This window comes from Seriola lalandi, unplaced genomic scaffold (genome assembly GCF_002814215.2).
Source record: "Seriola lalandi dorsalis isolate HSWRI2012SDOR001 ecotype SW California unplaced genomic scaffold, Sedor1 jcf7180002054641, whole genome shotgun sequence".
In the NCBI taxonomy this organism is placed as follows: domain Eukaryota; kingdom Metazoa; phylum Chordata; class Actinopteri; order Carangiformes; family Carangidae; genus Seriola; species Seriola lalandi.
The window spans coordinates 91,028-107,456 of record NW_019525194.1 but is presented as its reverse complement, the minus strand read 5'-3'; the positions used below and the strand labels follow the sequence as shown (position 1 = coordinate 107,456).

Genomic DNA, 16,429 nt, shown 5'->3' with positions numbered 1-16,429 from the left:
TGATGCTTTTATCCAAAGCGACTTATATGTGAGAGACATCACTAAAGCTTCAGCACAACAGTAGATCTTGGTCTTAGTACTAAGTTATATATATATATATATATATATATATATATGTGTGTGTGTGTGTGTGTGTGTGTGTGTGTGTGTGTGTATGTGTGTGTGTGTGTTACACACATACAATATAGTATAAAGGTAGATGTCCATGTGTTGTTTGATTATAAAGCAGGTCTAGGTTCTTTATTAATACTGTGAAAGTATCAAAGCCTCAGTCCACAGAGAAATGCACACAGCCTGTATTCAGACACTGAGCCTTAAAACCAGCTGTCAGGACTTCTGGAACTTTGTGATGTCACAACAAAGCAGTCACTGCTCTCAGCCACCTACCCCACCCACCTGGACCATCCAGCCATGCAGGATTTAGTTTCTCTGAGTGTTTACCTGAAATCTGCTTTATTTTTATTTCATCACTCAGAAAACAGTCAGCCAATCAGAAGAGAGGCTCAGAGCATTAGTGACTTGAATTAGAGTGACATGTTCTTGGGTTGATCGAAAACCAGACCTGCTGCCACATGTTTCACCTCCCAAGCTGGAATCAAACAGGGGACATCATAACTACAGGGTACGTGTCTCAAACCACGAAGCCATGGGGGATGTCCCAGAAATTTTTCCTAACTTTAACTAAGTGCTAAGAGACCAAAACATAATCATTAAAAAGGTTAATTATACCTCAGCTGCTATTAACGGAGATTGTAGGAGACAAATGAAAAGTGTGAACAGTACCAGTACGTCTGGAATGAACATCTTGTGACTTCACAGAGACATTAGTTAAAAAGGCTTCTTTGTTGTGAATGAGAAACATAGTCCGGTGGCATTAGGTGTCTTTTTTTTTAGTATTATATAAATGTGACCTTTAGAAAAAAAGGGTTGGACATTATAAAATAAAATACCATCATTATTGAATTTTAGAAAGTTTGAAGAACTTCACTACGCAGATGTATTTGATGTGCTGTTCTGCGCACAAATCTACGGTGATCATGTAAAAATGGTGAAAGAATCCGTCAGCTGAAGCTCAAACTGGTGCCTCATTAGACTGGGCAACCGAGGCAGGGTCTGGAAAGCTGAGACCTGGTCTCTGATGAAGCCGGTCTGATGTCTTCATTAGGGTTAAGAATTTCTCCTGCCTCAGAACAAAGTGTTGGACAGATAGAGTGGCTGTCTGGCATCACCACCCTTTAGCCTTGCAACCGTGCAGACAAAAATATCCCAGCGGTTCCCATAAGTTCAGAAGCATATAAATGGACAGACGGACAAAACCGCGTACAAACACACACCTCACACCTCATTTTCTCTCCTTTCCTGTTTAAACTTCTACTTCCAGGCAGCAGCTCCACCCATTTTTCTCTCTCTCTCTCCCTCTCACACATCCACATCTTTTCAGCCAGCAAGCCTCTGTCTAACATCTGCTTTGGCGAGACATTTAATTTCACTTGTTACGTCAGCCACGCGCTCTGACTTCCAGGAGAAGCCATTAGAAACACGATGCTGGACGAGGTCTCAGACTGCGAGACAAAGGAGGCTTTTCACAGCAGGTCTGGGCCGATCCACATCTCCAACATTCCCGCGGACTGGAGGTCAACAACAACACTGCAGCAGAAAACACACAGAGAGGTACAACTGCTGAACTTCACGTTGACCGTGAATATCCAGACAGAACAAAATAAGTGCATCATTTTTACTTGTCAAGACAAATTCTAATAAAAGTCTAATATGAAAGGTTAGATGTTGGAGTTATGTCCAGAGAAAGTTTAGTCTTAGTGGATCTGTAGTGTTGACTGATTGATGGTGCTTTTAACTTTGAGTTTCATTCAAAAGGTAAGTAGTCTGGATATTTCTACGCAAGGAATCCAATCTGTTTTTCAGCTGAAGCTCACAAGTGTCAAGTCTGAAAAATGTTTTTCACCCTCATATCCCAAAAGTAAACCATGTGGCTTTGTTTATTTAAGGGAAACAGACCTTAAAGGTTCAGTTCAATTCAATTTTATTTGTATAGCGCCAAATCACAATATACATTATCTCAATGCACTTTACAGGGTAAGGTCGAGACCTTCATTTATTATAGAGAGAAACTCAACAGTTCCCCGGAGAGCAGCACTTGGCGACAGGGGAGGGAAAACTGCCTTTAACAGGAAGAAACCTCCAACAGAACCGGGGTCAGGGTGGGGGGGTGAGGGGGTTCTGCCTCGACTGGTCCAGCCAATTAGAAGAGAGGAGGCTCTGAGCCTCTCCTCTGATTGGCTGAATGTTTTCTGAGTGATCCAATAAAAACTTCAGGTAACCACTCAGAGAACCCAAATCCTTTAAGGTTGGATGATGGGTCCAGGTGGGCGGGGCTTGGTTTAAAATAAATAAATAAATTAATTAATTAACAATAAACACATAGCAAGATTCATTTATATTCTTTAATTTACATTGCATCACATTTCGAGAACATGAAACATTGTTCCTTGAAGAAAACCTGCTCCAGCGTGCACGTGACCCGAGACTGGGTGGCGGTTCACCTTTCACCATGACAGTGACCTGAAGCACACAGACAAGACAAGGCACGTTTCTGACTGTCCTTGAGTGGCCCAGTTAAACCCAGACTTAAATCCCATAGAACACCTGTGGAAAGACCGGAGGATGACAGCTCACAGATGTTTCCTCTCCAGTCTGACAAAGGTTGAGAGAAGAAGAGTGAGATAAACTGCCCAGGACTTCCCCAAGAAAAACTAGAAGAGCTAGAAGGAGATTTCCGCTTTTGATCTTTAATAAACATCACTTGTCATTGTGGGTTATTGACGGCAGATTAATGGGGAATTTCAAAAACGGAAATTCTATCCATATAAAATCAAACTAACAACATGGGAAAGTGTGAAAAACATCTTAACAAGGACAGAAAGGTGAATGTATTTCTCCAAAACCATTTTTCACGGCTCATATTTCCTCCTTCTGTTTATAATGCACCATAAAACACAAATATTCGACCTAAATTGGAACATTAAAACATACTCCTCAACCTGGAAGAGATGCTCTCAGCAGGTCAGCCCCCCCCCCGACACTTCTCTGGTGGTATTAAAACAGAAACTGACACCCGGGGACACGCTGGAGAAAGATAACACCGTCTCAGGATGTCAGTAAACACAGACGAGGGGAAGAAACAGAGACGTGAGAACATCTTGTTTCATGTTTCAGTGCAGAGAAATGTGTCTGGAGAGAGAGACTTCCTCACACGCTTTGATAAAGGAAGGAATGTGCTGAATCTACGATGGTTTACATCCTTGAAGATTAAGATAGATTTTAAGAATTGAGGCAACTGAGATGTGGCTTGTGCATCCAATATCAAGAGGGAGTCCCTTATATTTTCTACATCGTGGTTCTTCCAAGATTTGGACAAAATAAAGCCAAAAAAAAATAGCCACAATAATACATTTTATAGAATTTCCAAGTGTTTGAATCTTACTTGAGCTTTTTAAAACGACCTTCACATGTATGTGCTCTCAGAGAAGTGACAAAAAACAGGAACACCTAATACAATACAACACAACAATGCTGACTACAGCCTCAAAAGTTACAATGGAGTTGAATCATAGACCTCCAGGCTACCCCCACCCCCCCACCCAAAAACAAACAACCCAAACAGATGGAACATAGTAATCCAACGACACGTTTTGATATAATATAATATAATAAGCAACATTTATTGTTATATTTGTGCTGTGAGCCGATTTTGTGGCCACACTTGGTATTACAACTCAGTCAGTATCAGATGATGCACACTGGTCCAAAAAGCACTTTTCCAAAACACACTTGTCAGAAAGGAGGGCAGTTGTAAAATTGTAAATAAAGAAGAGGCGTGCCATCTAATTGCTGTAAGCCATATATATGTGGGAAGCCAACAGGAAGCCGGAGAGCACGCTTTCTGGGGCCAAAAATGTGGAGGGAAGGAGGAAGCCCATGCACCCAGCGAGCAAACTTTCACAGGAATGAATGGAGCACCATCTTAGTTCTCCATAATTCATAATTCATTAAACAATGAACATTATTCAAAAATTAATATATTCCACTTATTCCACACACACACACACACACACACACACACACACACACACATACACACACCGCTTGATCTTGTTGTCAAAGAGCCCTTTATGATCTGCGGCATAACACAGTGATTATGTGTAGGAATATGGAAGTTCAACAGTAGAGAAAACGTATTGTCAGAGGAAAGCTCTGTTTGACAGCCAGAGGAAACTCAGCTACTGTTCCTGTGCTCCTGCTGCTGCTGCAAACTGACAGAACAATGACTGCAAGTAAAACACTGACTGTGGATGAAGCACCTCATACAACTCCATCTCAAATAACCGCAACGATTTTTAATGTGCATGCCTTTACATTTGCATGTAGCTATGCCTACATGTATGTTCATGCATATGTATGACGGATATGTGTGTGTGAGTGTGTTTATGTTCATACGATTCTAAAGTGGGAGGCCCCTGCGCACCTGGTGCCTCTACACTGCAACTAGGTTCTACCTTACATAGTGTTGGATAAAGTAATGGAGGATAAATTCATCATTCATCTATGAAGATCATCTATAGTGGCAACGACTGTGTACAATCCCTCAGCTGATTTATCCACAGCAGCATAAATAAAGTCCATAACATTCACTCCATCTTCCAGTTGTTTGACAGTGTTTTCATTATGGGCCACTGGCATAAAATAAAGAGTCCGTCCTCTGGTCTTTATTTGGAGCGGACACACCCGGCGCTGGAGCATGTGACACCTACGGGTGCTGGAACATCTGTGAGGCTGACAAGGACTCTCTGGGAAGAACAGGGTGTAGGGTGTGGGGGGTGGGGGAGGAGGGTACAGACCTCCAGGTTGATCTGGAAGCTATAAGGCCGAGAAAAGAGGAGAACGTTCTCAGCTGTGGTGTGGTATTTAACCACGGACGAGGCGGTGTGTGTGTGTTTGCGTGTGCACACTTGTGTAATTTATTTTTTTTTCTTTGGGGGTTGGGGGGGCCTGTGTAGGAAATGATGGACCAATTAAACTGTGCTGTGTCAGGCTTATTAGTGCAAACTGTGTTTACATAGGGAGTGTTGGAGAGACAGGAAATAGAGAGGAGTGTGAAAAGGAGCTGAGCTCAGCAGCAGGGGCAAAGTTTAACACAGCAACATGAATACACAAACATACATCCATACATGGACTGTGACTGACACACTGACATTCACTGACACTTCACCACGAGTCGAACTGAAAACACAAACATGTTGGTCTCGTTCTCATCACATAACTGATCTGATAATCCTCCGGCCTTGTGTGCATCACGGAGCAGGAGCAGGTTTCTCAGGAGATACAAGAGAAGATGTAGATACACGTAGAATTTCTGCATTTATGTATAAATATGTCTTAAATATGAATGAAGCTCAGTATAGGTTGAATGATGCAGCCGGACAATGACCCTAAACATCAACGTAAATCTACGACAGAATGGCTTAAAAGACAGTCCACCTGTTGGAGTCAGAGTCCAGACCTTAGCCCAGTAGAGATTCTGAGGAGTGACCTGATGAGAGCCGCTCACACCACACATCCTGAGTACTGAGTGCTGCAGGGATGATGTATTTTTGTAGGAAAACCCAGATGTTAGAATCTCCCTGGTTCCCTCCACAAGAAGACAACAGAATTTCCCCCTTGTCTTTTGGATTATTATAGAAAATAAACAACAGTTTCTGATCCTGACAGGTTTAATTCAGCAGGATCATCTTCACTTATCAACACCACTTTACGATGTTTGACGCCTAAATACAATCAGCAGAAGTAAAAAGCTGATGTTAAGTTATAAACCAACTACACCACGGTCACATGACTTCACCACTAAGACTTCAACCTGTAGTTTTCTTTAGCTCTGATCTCTTCTAAAAAAAAGCCTTTCCTCGTATAATAAAACACGAAAATGTCTTGAGCTTGTCGTTAACCACAGACCTTATTTAAGTCATCTAACCAAAAACACCAGAGACTTCAGGACGAGGGAACCGGAGGAACCAAAATGTTAACTAATGGGGCTTTCAGTCAGAATGCGATTTGGGCTACGCTCGCGGCCCCGGGTCAGTGCACTGTTCGGGGGAGTTTTTCAAACCTACAGCAGGACAGGTCACTACGAGCTAGAGTCTATCGTTGCCAGCAGTAAAGCTCTTTTCCTGTGCTGAAACACAAGAGTAAGCAGCGTTAAATTAGTGCCAATAAGAAGAAGGGGAGAAGCAAGGAAGAGTGTGATGCATCGTTGTTATTGGCTGCATGTTCACAGGCTCGCCAAACGGCACGTTGCACTGCGCGTGTGCTTTGCTCGGCACGGTGACAAATCATCATGGAGCGGTGCCATTGCTGCGTTCTGTCTGAAAGTCCCGTAATTTCTGCAGTTCTGTGAGAAGAACGCTCCTGAACATTGAAGGTCTGATCTGCAGCTTCTGGAGGATCTGGTCTGAGGTTATTGCTTCAACCAGTGATTAGATTCACTCACTTTTTCCACCAGCATTGTGAATGTTTAATGTCTGTTTTCAATAAAGACACGAGTGATTGTAATTGTTTGAGCGTTATTAGCTTCAGCACATTGTGGTTGTTTGTACTTATGACTTCAGTGAAGATCAGATCACATTTTGTGAACAGTTCATGCAAAAAGAGAAAAATAATAACTCTGCCTGGTGATAATCTCGAAGGAGTCCGACATGTTGCTGAGCTCTGGCCACCGGGGATCACTTCAACAAACCCTCAGCTGGAGGTCTCAGTTTGCTGGAAGAACTGGCTGCTGTGAGACAGAACCACAGACTGGAAAAAAAAGAAAAACATATATCAACATTTTGGGATGGAGAACACACATGTCAACACACAAGCACATACAGTAGCATGAAAACAAGTGCTTACACGCACATACACACAGTGAATGCCTGTCGGGATTACTCAGTCCCATGATTACAGCTCCACAGTCTGTCGGACGCCAGCCATTGTTCAGTGTTACATGAGAGTGCCAAACTGCTCTAACTGAGGACCTAAGGGAAGACAGCAGGGAGGTGGAGGACTGGGGTGGGGGTGTAGGGTACATTAGTTCTGCCTCATGAGGGTGGACGCAGAATAGAGTGATTGTTAAAACCACCCGACTGAGGTTTGGGAGGATTCCTAGACATTCATTCTGCAGAGCCACGTGTGTTTAAAATCAACATCAGAGGAGAACAGGCTGACACGGTTTGGATCACAGCTCAGGCTGCACAAAAAAAATGCAACTTATTGACTACTGTTGCTTCCAAATAGCCAGAGGATGTTATTCTGTTTCACAGAGGAAAGGGTTTGGTAGACAGTCTGAGAAAAATGTAGTCTGTGGTTCGTTAGGAGTCGCCAACCACCACAAGTCTTTTATTCCAATCTAACTCACCAAACCCTACATTGGAAAGCTTCAATTAGGTATTATATGTATTATATTATAAAGTCTGTACCCTTTTTGTTAAAGTGTTTTTAGATTTAAAGAAACGTAGGTGCATATTCAAATCAAAATCAAGAAGTTAAAGGTCCATATGATACACTTTCCTGTTTTATTTGGTGTGTGTTGATAGAAGGTATATTTGTGGTTTTAAGAACCAAAAACCATCTCAATGTAGTTTTACATCTCCTCTCTCAGGCTTCTCTCTGGAGCTCTAGTAACAGGTCGGTGATCCAATCAGAAGAGAGGAAGCTCTGAGTCTCTCTTCTGATTGGCTGACTGTTTCCTAAGTGATCAAATAAAAATATAGCAGATTTCAGGTAAACACTCAGAGAAACCAAATCCTGCAAGGTTGGATGGTGGGTCCAGGTGGCGGAGCTTGGGGCATGACTTAGAGCAGAGACTGCTTTGTTGTGACATCACAAAGTCAAAGAGGTCCTGACGGCTGGTTTTAAGGCTCAGTTTCTGAATACAGGCTGTGTGCATTTCTCTGTGGACAGAGCGCTTTGATACTTTCACAGTATTAATATAGAACCTAGACCTGCTTTATAATCAAACAATACATGGACATCTACCTTTAGACTATATGGTACCTTTAAGAAGTTAAGAACCATACCCGTCCTAAACAATATATATAATATCATCAACATTATTATAGTATTATAGGGTCATTGCTCACCCATCCAACAAACACAGAGGAACATTAGTATACATTTAGAGTTCTGTTTTGTGTTCAATATTCACTCTCTTTTTAGCTGTGTTTTGTTTTCAACCAACTCATGAGAAAAATAGCTGGCTCTTTAACTGCTAAACACCCCACTCTGTTCACCAGCTGGATGCTGACTTCCTTTGTCTGCTGTTTAATGCTGAAGAGGGGCAGTAACTGTGGATTTATCAGAGCACAATTGGGAGATATAAAATCAAAACAATGGAAATGAATGGAAATCATTGGTTAGCTGTAAATGTATTTCAAATCACAGTACCATGGTTTTGCTTTGATGTAGTGCATAGGTGATTTGTAGAGAATGGGCCAGAATATGCAAACTGCCTGTGCAGACCTTTAATGTTGTGCACATGTTGGTATAGTTTCCACTGTTGGAAACATCTGCACCCTGTTTACAGACCCACTGATGTAGAACCATGTTTTTTGCATGACCTTGATGTTATGCAACATTTTTTAATTGCCAAAAATAAATTATGCCAGAGCAAACAAATAAGAGAAGAAAGCTGTACATCTTCTGCAGAAAAAACATGTCTGTGCCAAGGTTCACTCCCAAAAAAAGGTAGTTTGCAACCTGTCTGCAGAGAGCAAAAAACTCTGCAGCTGCTCTGAGGTGCAACGATCACAGTAAAACAACGGACAAAAGCTGTTATAAAACAGAAGTGGCCTTCAACATGGTTATTAAAGGGGCCAGTTTAAAACATTACAGCGTTGTCCAAAGATCAGCTCCATGTGTTGTCACCTGCCTCTCTGCTCCGATTCTAAACTCACCTCTCCAGTCTCTCTCTAAAGGAGGCCATTGTTCATTGCCCAGGTATTTTTTGGCAGGTCACAATCTTAGCAACGACGGACAAATGGTTCCTCTGGCTCACCTGCTTTCAGCTGCTAACAAAGGGAGGATTTTGTGTGAGGAGTCGAGCTCCCTGCTTGGTTTACATTCTCCAATGGGAATCAGGAGAGTGAAGCAAGGAGAGGCAGAGATCAGGAGATGCTATGGAGAAATGCAGCTTATCAGATAACGGCCTATTTCTTTCCTGCCATGTGATTACACAACTGGCACGAACAAACACTGATTTGCACCGGTTCCCAAAGATTGTATGCAGCTAAAACGATGCATCTGGAGGCATGGCAGGCGTGTCAATCTAATTTCTAAGATTGAACATTTTTGTCATTTTAAATGATTGGTTCAACATTTTGGAAAACATACTTATTCCCTTTCTTGCCAAGAGTAAGATGAGAAGTTTGATACCACTCTCATGTCTGTAATGTAAAATATAAAGCTTCGGTTAAAAGACATTGGCTTAGCATATAAACTGGAAACAGGTGGAAACAGCCAGCTTGGCTCTGTCCAAACAAAATCCACCTAGCAGCAAATCCAGCACCCTGAGCAGCCAAGACACAATTCAGTACATAACCCCTTGATAAAACCACATTTTTACTCTTTAGTTTTTGGACATGTTAAACAAACATGATACGTTATTGAGTGAGGTTTAGATGGGCTGGTTAGATGTTTGCTTCCAGTATGCTAAGCCGTGCTAAGCTAAAGATTGTTATCAATGTTTTAATGTAAACTCTTGGCAAAAGAGGATAGAGCCACTTTTTGGACACAAGGCATTTTACCCCTTTTCTCAAGTGTACATCAACTTTTGCATCAACTGCAATTTAGCTGTTTTACAACAATTAACATTTGGTAAGACCTGTTATGTTTGCATTGCTCTTGGAAAAGCCAGGATAGCTACCTACAACTTGGAAAATGGAAGCTAGTTATCCTAGCTTGCTAATGTCAGTGATTGCTCCTAGAACTATTTCCACACCTGCCAATCGGCATTTCCAGACTTGTGCACGTCTTGTGTTTGTCCCACATTGTTCAAAAGAGGATGCCTAACTAGTGTTCGCTGTCTCTCTTTCGTGGATCCAGTTTTGGTGATGGTAAAACTCACAGCAGTAGCACAGGTAGTCTTGAATCTGGCAGTCAGTATGTTTCCCTGTGACAGTCACAACAGGAAGTAACATAAGGAGTCACAGAGTAACGTTAGAGACTGAAATTACAGAGAAGAAGAGAAGAACTTCCTTTTTTTAAATTCAATTTGACTTCAGCTCGTTAGCTGCTTGTGCTGCTGTCATTGCCAAATAAATTTCTAGTAATTGCAATTTGACAAAATAAGTACACAGTTTTTAGAAAAAGTGCAACAACTCTTCCAACCTGCACAACCATATTGTTGCTTCCAACCCTCTGATACGAACCATAGGAGTGTCTCCTGAAATAGCGCCTCTACAGCAGCAGGTGTACTGGACCATTGTTGTCATGGATACAATAATAACCATGTAGCTAACCTTATGGAACAGTCATGGAACAGTCATGGAACAGTCATGGAACAGTCATGGAATCGAACACCGGTCTCCTGTGTGAAAGTCCTGTGATTTTGACCCATCCACCACAACCTCCTCCTGACGTGGACTCTGTCTCTCTTTATACTACGTCACCGCACTTCTCTCTTTACTCCTGTCATCATTACTACAACCACTAGTCGCCTAACAATAAAACGTAACAATGGGTCATAATAACCTGCTGCACAGACGGCCTGTGGGCTCGTCTCTAAAACGAATGAATTTTAAAATCAGTTCAACTTAAACTAGCTTGAAATTAAACAATTTTCCCAGCTAAAGGATTCTCTCATTTAGAAATACAGCATAACAAGTTGTTGCAAAGCAATAGTATTCCACGACAAATTTTTTCTTCTCATGCTGATTCCTGTAAGAAACTGAATTATAACCTGAAAAATCAACCAAAAATCTGTTATAATCAGGCAATGTGTTTGAACACCTTGACAATAAACATGTGTCAGAACAGCCCTAATTGAGGGAGAGAGTCTCCTAACAGGTAATCATGCTGTTTATATTGCTCTGCCAGTAAAATAAATGTACACTGAGCCTTGCTTCTGCTGCATCCATCCCCTGGTCTTGTTCGTTTCGTGTTAAGGCTGAATCAGCGGTAATTGCCCTTCATTATATCCCCGTGAATCACCGGAGCCACTGCAGGCAGAGGGGGAGAGGGTTAAATTTGGGACAACAACTTTGTAATGAACCCCTGCAGGATAAATGGAGACAACATCCTAGAATACATGAGGGAGTCCATATGTACTCGTGGCAGGTTGGCAGGTCAGAGTGTACGGGTCAGAGGTCAGCTCGACCTGCCGAGGAGGCAACTGATCTACTTAGAGCAAGGACACACATATTTCCTGCAGCCAAGAGGGGAAAAAAAATAGACTTCAGCTGCAAGGACGGCACATGAGAGAGAAAGACACACATCATAGTGCTGAGCTTGGCCAGATTAGAGCTGACAAACACATGGCAGGCAGCAACAAAGAGAGGGATGGAGAGAGCAAAACAACACAGAGTGTGATGCTCTGGACAAACTCACTGCAGACAGGAGAGCAACACACTGGTCTGTAAGGAGCTGGTGTAAAGTGTGTAAAAAAATAAAGGCCACGGGCTTCTCCATACCAACACAACATTATCGCTTATCTATCGTACATTAACGCTTGTACGACCTTTTTCTCTTGAACTCATCGGCAATGATTCATTTGAACGCCTCGGTTGATAGAGATTATCTCTCTCCGGTTCCCTTTTCCACTTCTCAGCAAACATAGGAAATGAGTTCTTATAAACCTGTCAGCTTTTATATGGGGAAGTTCTTCATCCGCAGGGCACCGCGTCTAAAAAACGTGCCGCTGTGTCATGTGTTAAAGAGATCTTTCTTCTGCATTGTTCCCAGGGAAAAGACCTCCACCATCAGGAAACTTTTAAAGACTTCATGCTGTTTAATGACCCATAACAATCCGCAGTTTCAGCTGGAGACCCACAAGGTGTTTTTCTAAAGTATTTGTAATATTCATTTTCACTTTGTCCTTTCCATCCCTTCTCTATTTACATGTAAACACGAAAAGTGCTCCCTCTGTTGCCCCGACTCTGCCTGTGAAACTGTCAAATCAAAATATGTCATTATATTATTCCCTTTATGTGGCAATTACAATGTTAGTAATGATATATAGATACAGATTAGAATGAGACCCCAGCTTCAAGGAAGACTGATAAACAGCTGAAAGGCCGAGGTGAAAAGTAGAAAAGGCCGGCAGCCACCATCTTGAACTGTCCGATGATGGAAGCGCTTGCAAATCATTAGCACTCGCTACCTTCTATTCCCGAAGTTATATATCGACTGCATATGTATCAAACAGGCTCCAGATGGTCTGGTTAGGCATGTGCATATAATAAACTAAATAAACAACTAAGATGTTGGTGCAACTTGTCAATAGCCAGTATTGTTGCTGCTGGAATTCTACCTGTTTCTAGGTTTGCTGTGTTGCACACAAATGAATGGAAGAATATGCAAAAAAAAAAAAAAAAACACCTGTCACAACTTGTAAGGGTAGTCAGGGTTTGGTTGGACCCAAAATGCAGCCAACACTTGGGAGACGGTGCAAAAGGTTAATTTAACAGAAAAAAAACTTACACAACACAGGTGAAGCACAGGGAAACACAGGGGAAGAACAAGGAAACACAGGAACTTAAACAAGAAACAGGAACAGGAACAGACCGAGGGTAAAGCAGACATGAACAGACTGAGGACAACCAGACGTGAACAGGCGACGTGAAGCGATGAGGACAAACCCAGAAATCAACAGACGAACCGACACAGACACAGAGGAGCACACAGACTATATAGACAAGGAGGGAAGGGTGATTGAACACAGGTGAAACACATTAGGCCAGGACAGACAATCACCACACAGAAACAGGACCAAGACAGGAAGCAAAAACACTGAGACACACAAGGAAACCAATTACAAAATAAAACAGGAAGTGAGAAAGTCCAAAAAAGTCCAAAAAAACAAAACCCTGGAGCCTCCAGGCTGAGAACATGACCTAAACAGATATAATCTAGGTATTAAAAGAACCCACAAAAGACCCTTATTGTGTCAGTTGATATTGTGCTTTAGCTTTACATACACCCCAATACATTCTCAATTGAAGTAACACCAACCAGTTAAACCTCAGGGTCCTACGAAATTGTGGGAATCTGTTGCCCACATTGCCTGTTTGGTCATCTACCACCATCAAGACAGACTTTCCTGTTTCATTCATGTATGTTAGAGCAAGCTTTGAGCTGCAGGCTTGTGAAACATGTCTGAGACGTGTTTCTCCTCCTCCAGCGTGACACTTGCTTTGTTTTTCTTTTTAGCTCTCTAGGTTATCAGGAAGTTTCCTCCATTCATTGTTTGACCTCTGACCTTTATTAAAACTCACATACAGCCTAACTGTAGATGGAGTAGCACTAACAATGTCATAGCCTAATGCTTTATGTGGCCTTTAACTTTTTTAAATTAGTAGCTTCTGGACGCTCAGCATTTTAACATTAGACATTAAATGCTGAGTTGATGGAAAGAGGTACTGTTGCAGTCAATGCAACTCAAGGCTCCAAGGTTAGGTCTTTATTTTCTGTGCTAACAATGTTTGCACTCATGGGTACAGACAAAATCCAGAAAATGCCAGACATTAAAGAGAGGATGAAAGCAAACGAGAGACAGTGTGCACAGTCATCAGGGAGCTTAAACATATGGGAGTTTTGGCAGTGAAGATAGACAAAGTGTGGGTTATTTTCAGGGCAGCGTGCAGGAAATAAGAGTGAGTGACGATGGAGGAGACACAGCCAGGGCAACGGGACTGTCTGAAGCTGTGGAAACCAAGAAGAAGAAGAAGTCAAAGTTGTGCTGTGGGTTCTGCTAGAGAAAAGTGGGTCGAGAGGAAAAGCCCTCTGCCGTGCAGAGTCAACTCAATTCAGCTTTTCCTCAGGAAACACTGGAAGGGAGGGAGCTGCACGTTGACCCCCATACTCTGACCTTTAGATGAAGTGCTAATTGAGTCCCGTGGTGGATGACTTTCAAAAATAGGCTTTCCTTTGTTCCAAAACCCCCCTCAAAGGCTTCCTGATCACATGGTTCAGCAGAGAGTGTGTATATGCTCTGGTGAGTGCAAAGGTTACACAAAAGCTCTGCAGATGCTAAAGCCAGAGAGGTTTAAGGAAAAACACTGAGAGAGCTTTTCCTAAACCGCTGCGCTGAACTACTTTCAGATTTGGCACTTTTCTTCTGCGTCAGCATTCTCAGGACCCCAGGCGCACACAGCTGAAACTGCACTTATGCATCATGGATCCTCACTCACAGTCCTTCACAATAAATAGAAGAAACACACAAGTAAACGTAGGCTGATTTTAAAAAGTGTGCTTACATTTCAGTAGTGTATGAGCCCAGTCAGACCAATATTTACGACACTGAAATTTTAGAGAAAAGTAACTGATTCTGAGTCAAGAAATAAACTCTTATTACCATGTGATGAACAAGAGAGGAAAAGTGAGAGATGTGATAGTCTTCTGTGATTAGACCCCATTGTGATGTCATCATATGTGAAAAGGGAGTGAGGCTGAGTGAAGTAGAGGAAACCCCCCCTGGGGTCTAGACACTGGTGGCGGTCGGGGTGGGAAGGAGAGAGGCTGAAGATCTGGATGCGATGTCAAGTCAAGTCAATTTTTATTTGAAAAGCGCAAATTCACAACAGAAGTTATCTAAAGGCATTTTCCAAAGAGAGCAGGTCTAGACCTTCTCTTTATAATATTATTCACAGAGACCCAACAATTCCCACCAAGAGCAAGTCAGTGGAAAGGAAAAACTTCCTTTTAAGAGGCAGAAACCTGGAGCAGAACCGGACTCAGGGTGGGTGGCCATCTGCCTCGACCGATGTGGACTCTGGTGAGCTCCACCTGGCGCTGCATATGAAGCCTGGAGGTGAAACGGGGTGGAGGAGGGTCGCAGCAATTCACAGTGAAACGACAGCTGACGGCAGGACAGGCGATAACAGATTGTAAAGTTTGACAGCGACAACGCGATTGGCCGGTTGAGATCATGGCGCGATCTGATTGGTTACCGAAATAAACACCTGAAGTCAGCTGAAAGGGAGAGAGGATTGTGAATGAAAGAGGTAAAAGGATAGTCTTCCTGGTTGAACTTACGCTGAGCTGTATTTTGGTGGAATTGCTGTAATAGTGGATTCACTTGCAGGGATAAATATGACACATAAATATGTTGATTAGTGCTGTTGCATAAAGTTCAAACCTGGTGAACATCTGGTGAACGGACTCTCGGGGGACTGGAGAGAAGAAGAAAGTGTGACGTGGCAGAGGCAGATTTTACAAATAACCTTTTCTTTATTCATTGTTTCTCCATCTATGTTGTCAAAACGCTTCCACACATCACTTCTTCCCCGGTTTGGTGACATGATTATCTGGTCAGTTGTTCAAATGTTCTCATTTTGTGTTAGCAAGGAGAACTAGCATAGCATGCCGTGGGTTATGACACAGGTCAGAGCGAAGATGACATGTATGAACGATTCCTGCTGGAGTGCGAGGGATGGAGGTTGCTCTTTCACACTTTGTGCATGTTCACGTTTGACTACAAGCTGCTGTTAAAGTTCTGAAAAGCTTAGAGGACCGTTTGCCAATGCCGCGTTCACCCATTCACACACACATTCATACCTCCCACCCATACAGCCGTCAGGGGCAATTTGGGGTTCGACGCGTGGACTGGAGGAGCCAGGGATCGAACCGCTGACAATCAGAATATTGTCTATTGTTGCATTAATGCATTCACATTTTACAAGGATTTTATTTGGATTATTTGTTTACACTATGCGAGGTAAAGCTCAAGTCTTTCTTTCTGTCTTGAGATGCAAAGAAAAGGTCTTATCATGCTGCTCCAGGACATCCGCTTATGGCCTGTGCTTCATTTACAGCGTTACAGTGTTTTCACGTGAGCTGCTTGTATTACAGACTTTGAAGGATTTTAAAGAGCTCATCTCGCTCCCCCGGCTTTGTTTACAGCAGTGTCATCTGTCTTCGAATGGATCAAGCTGAACTCCAGCTTTTAGAAAGCGGCATGGCTGCTGCTGCTTGGGTGGCTTCTTGTTTGACTCGACCACGAGGCCGCTTGCACCCTCATGACAAGAGGCCCGCTTTGGGACGAGCGGCTGAGTGGGGAGATCGGGTTTCAGCAATAAAAAAACCCTGTTGCCCCCTCTTCTTGTTTCTATCTCCATCAGTCGTTCACCAGCCCCTTCTCAAGCACACGCATACCCACCCCCCC

General features: G+C 42.7%; 1 long non-coding RNA gene across 1 annotated transcript in view; it reads right to left on the bottom strand.

Moving 5' to 3' along the window:
• Window positions 1-2,448: 2,448 nt before the first annotated feature.
• The window catches only part of LOC147818322 (uncharacterized), a 31,593-nt gene continuing 17,612 nt past the window's right edge, over window positions 2,449-16,429 (bottom strand). The window contains exons 2-3 of the long non-coding RNA XR_015438090.1: window positions 6,736-6,867; window positions 2,449-2,580 (exon numbers count right to left, since the gene is read on the bottom strand). This is a non-coding gene — a long non-coding RNA (uncharacterized LOC147818322). The remainder of the gene's footprint in view (window positions 2,581-6,735; window positions 6,868-16,429) is intronic.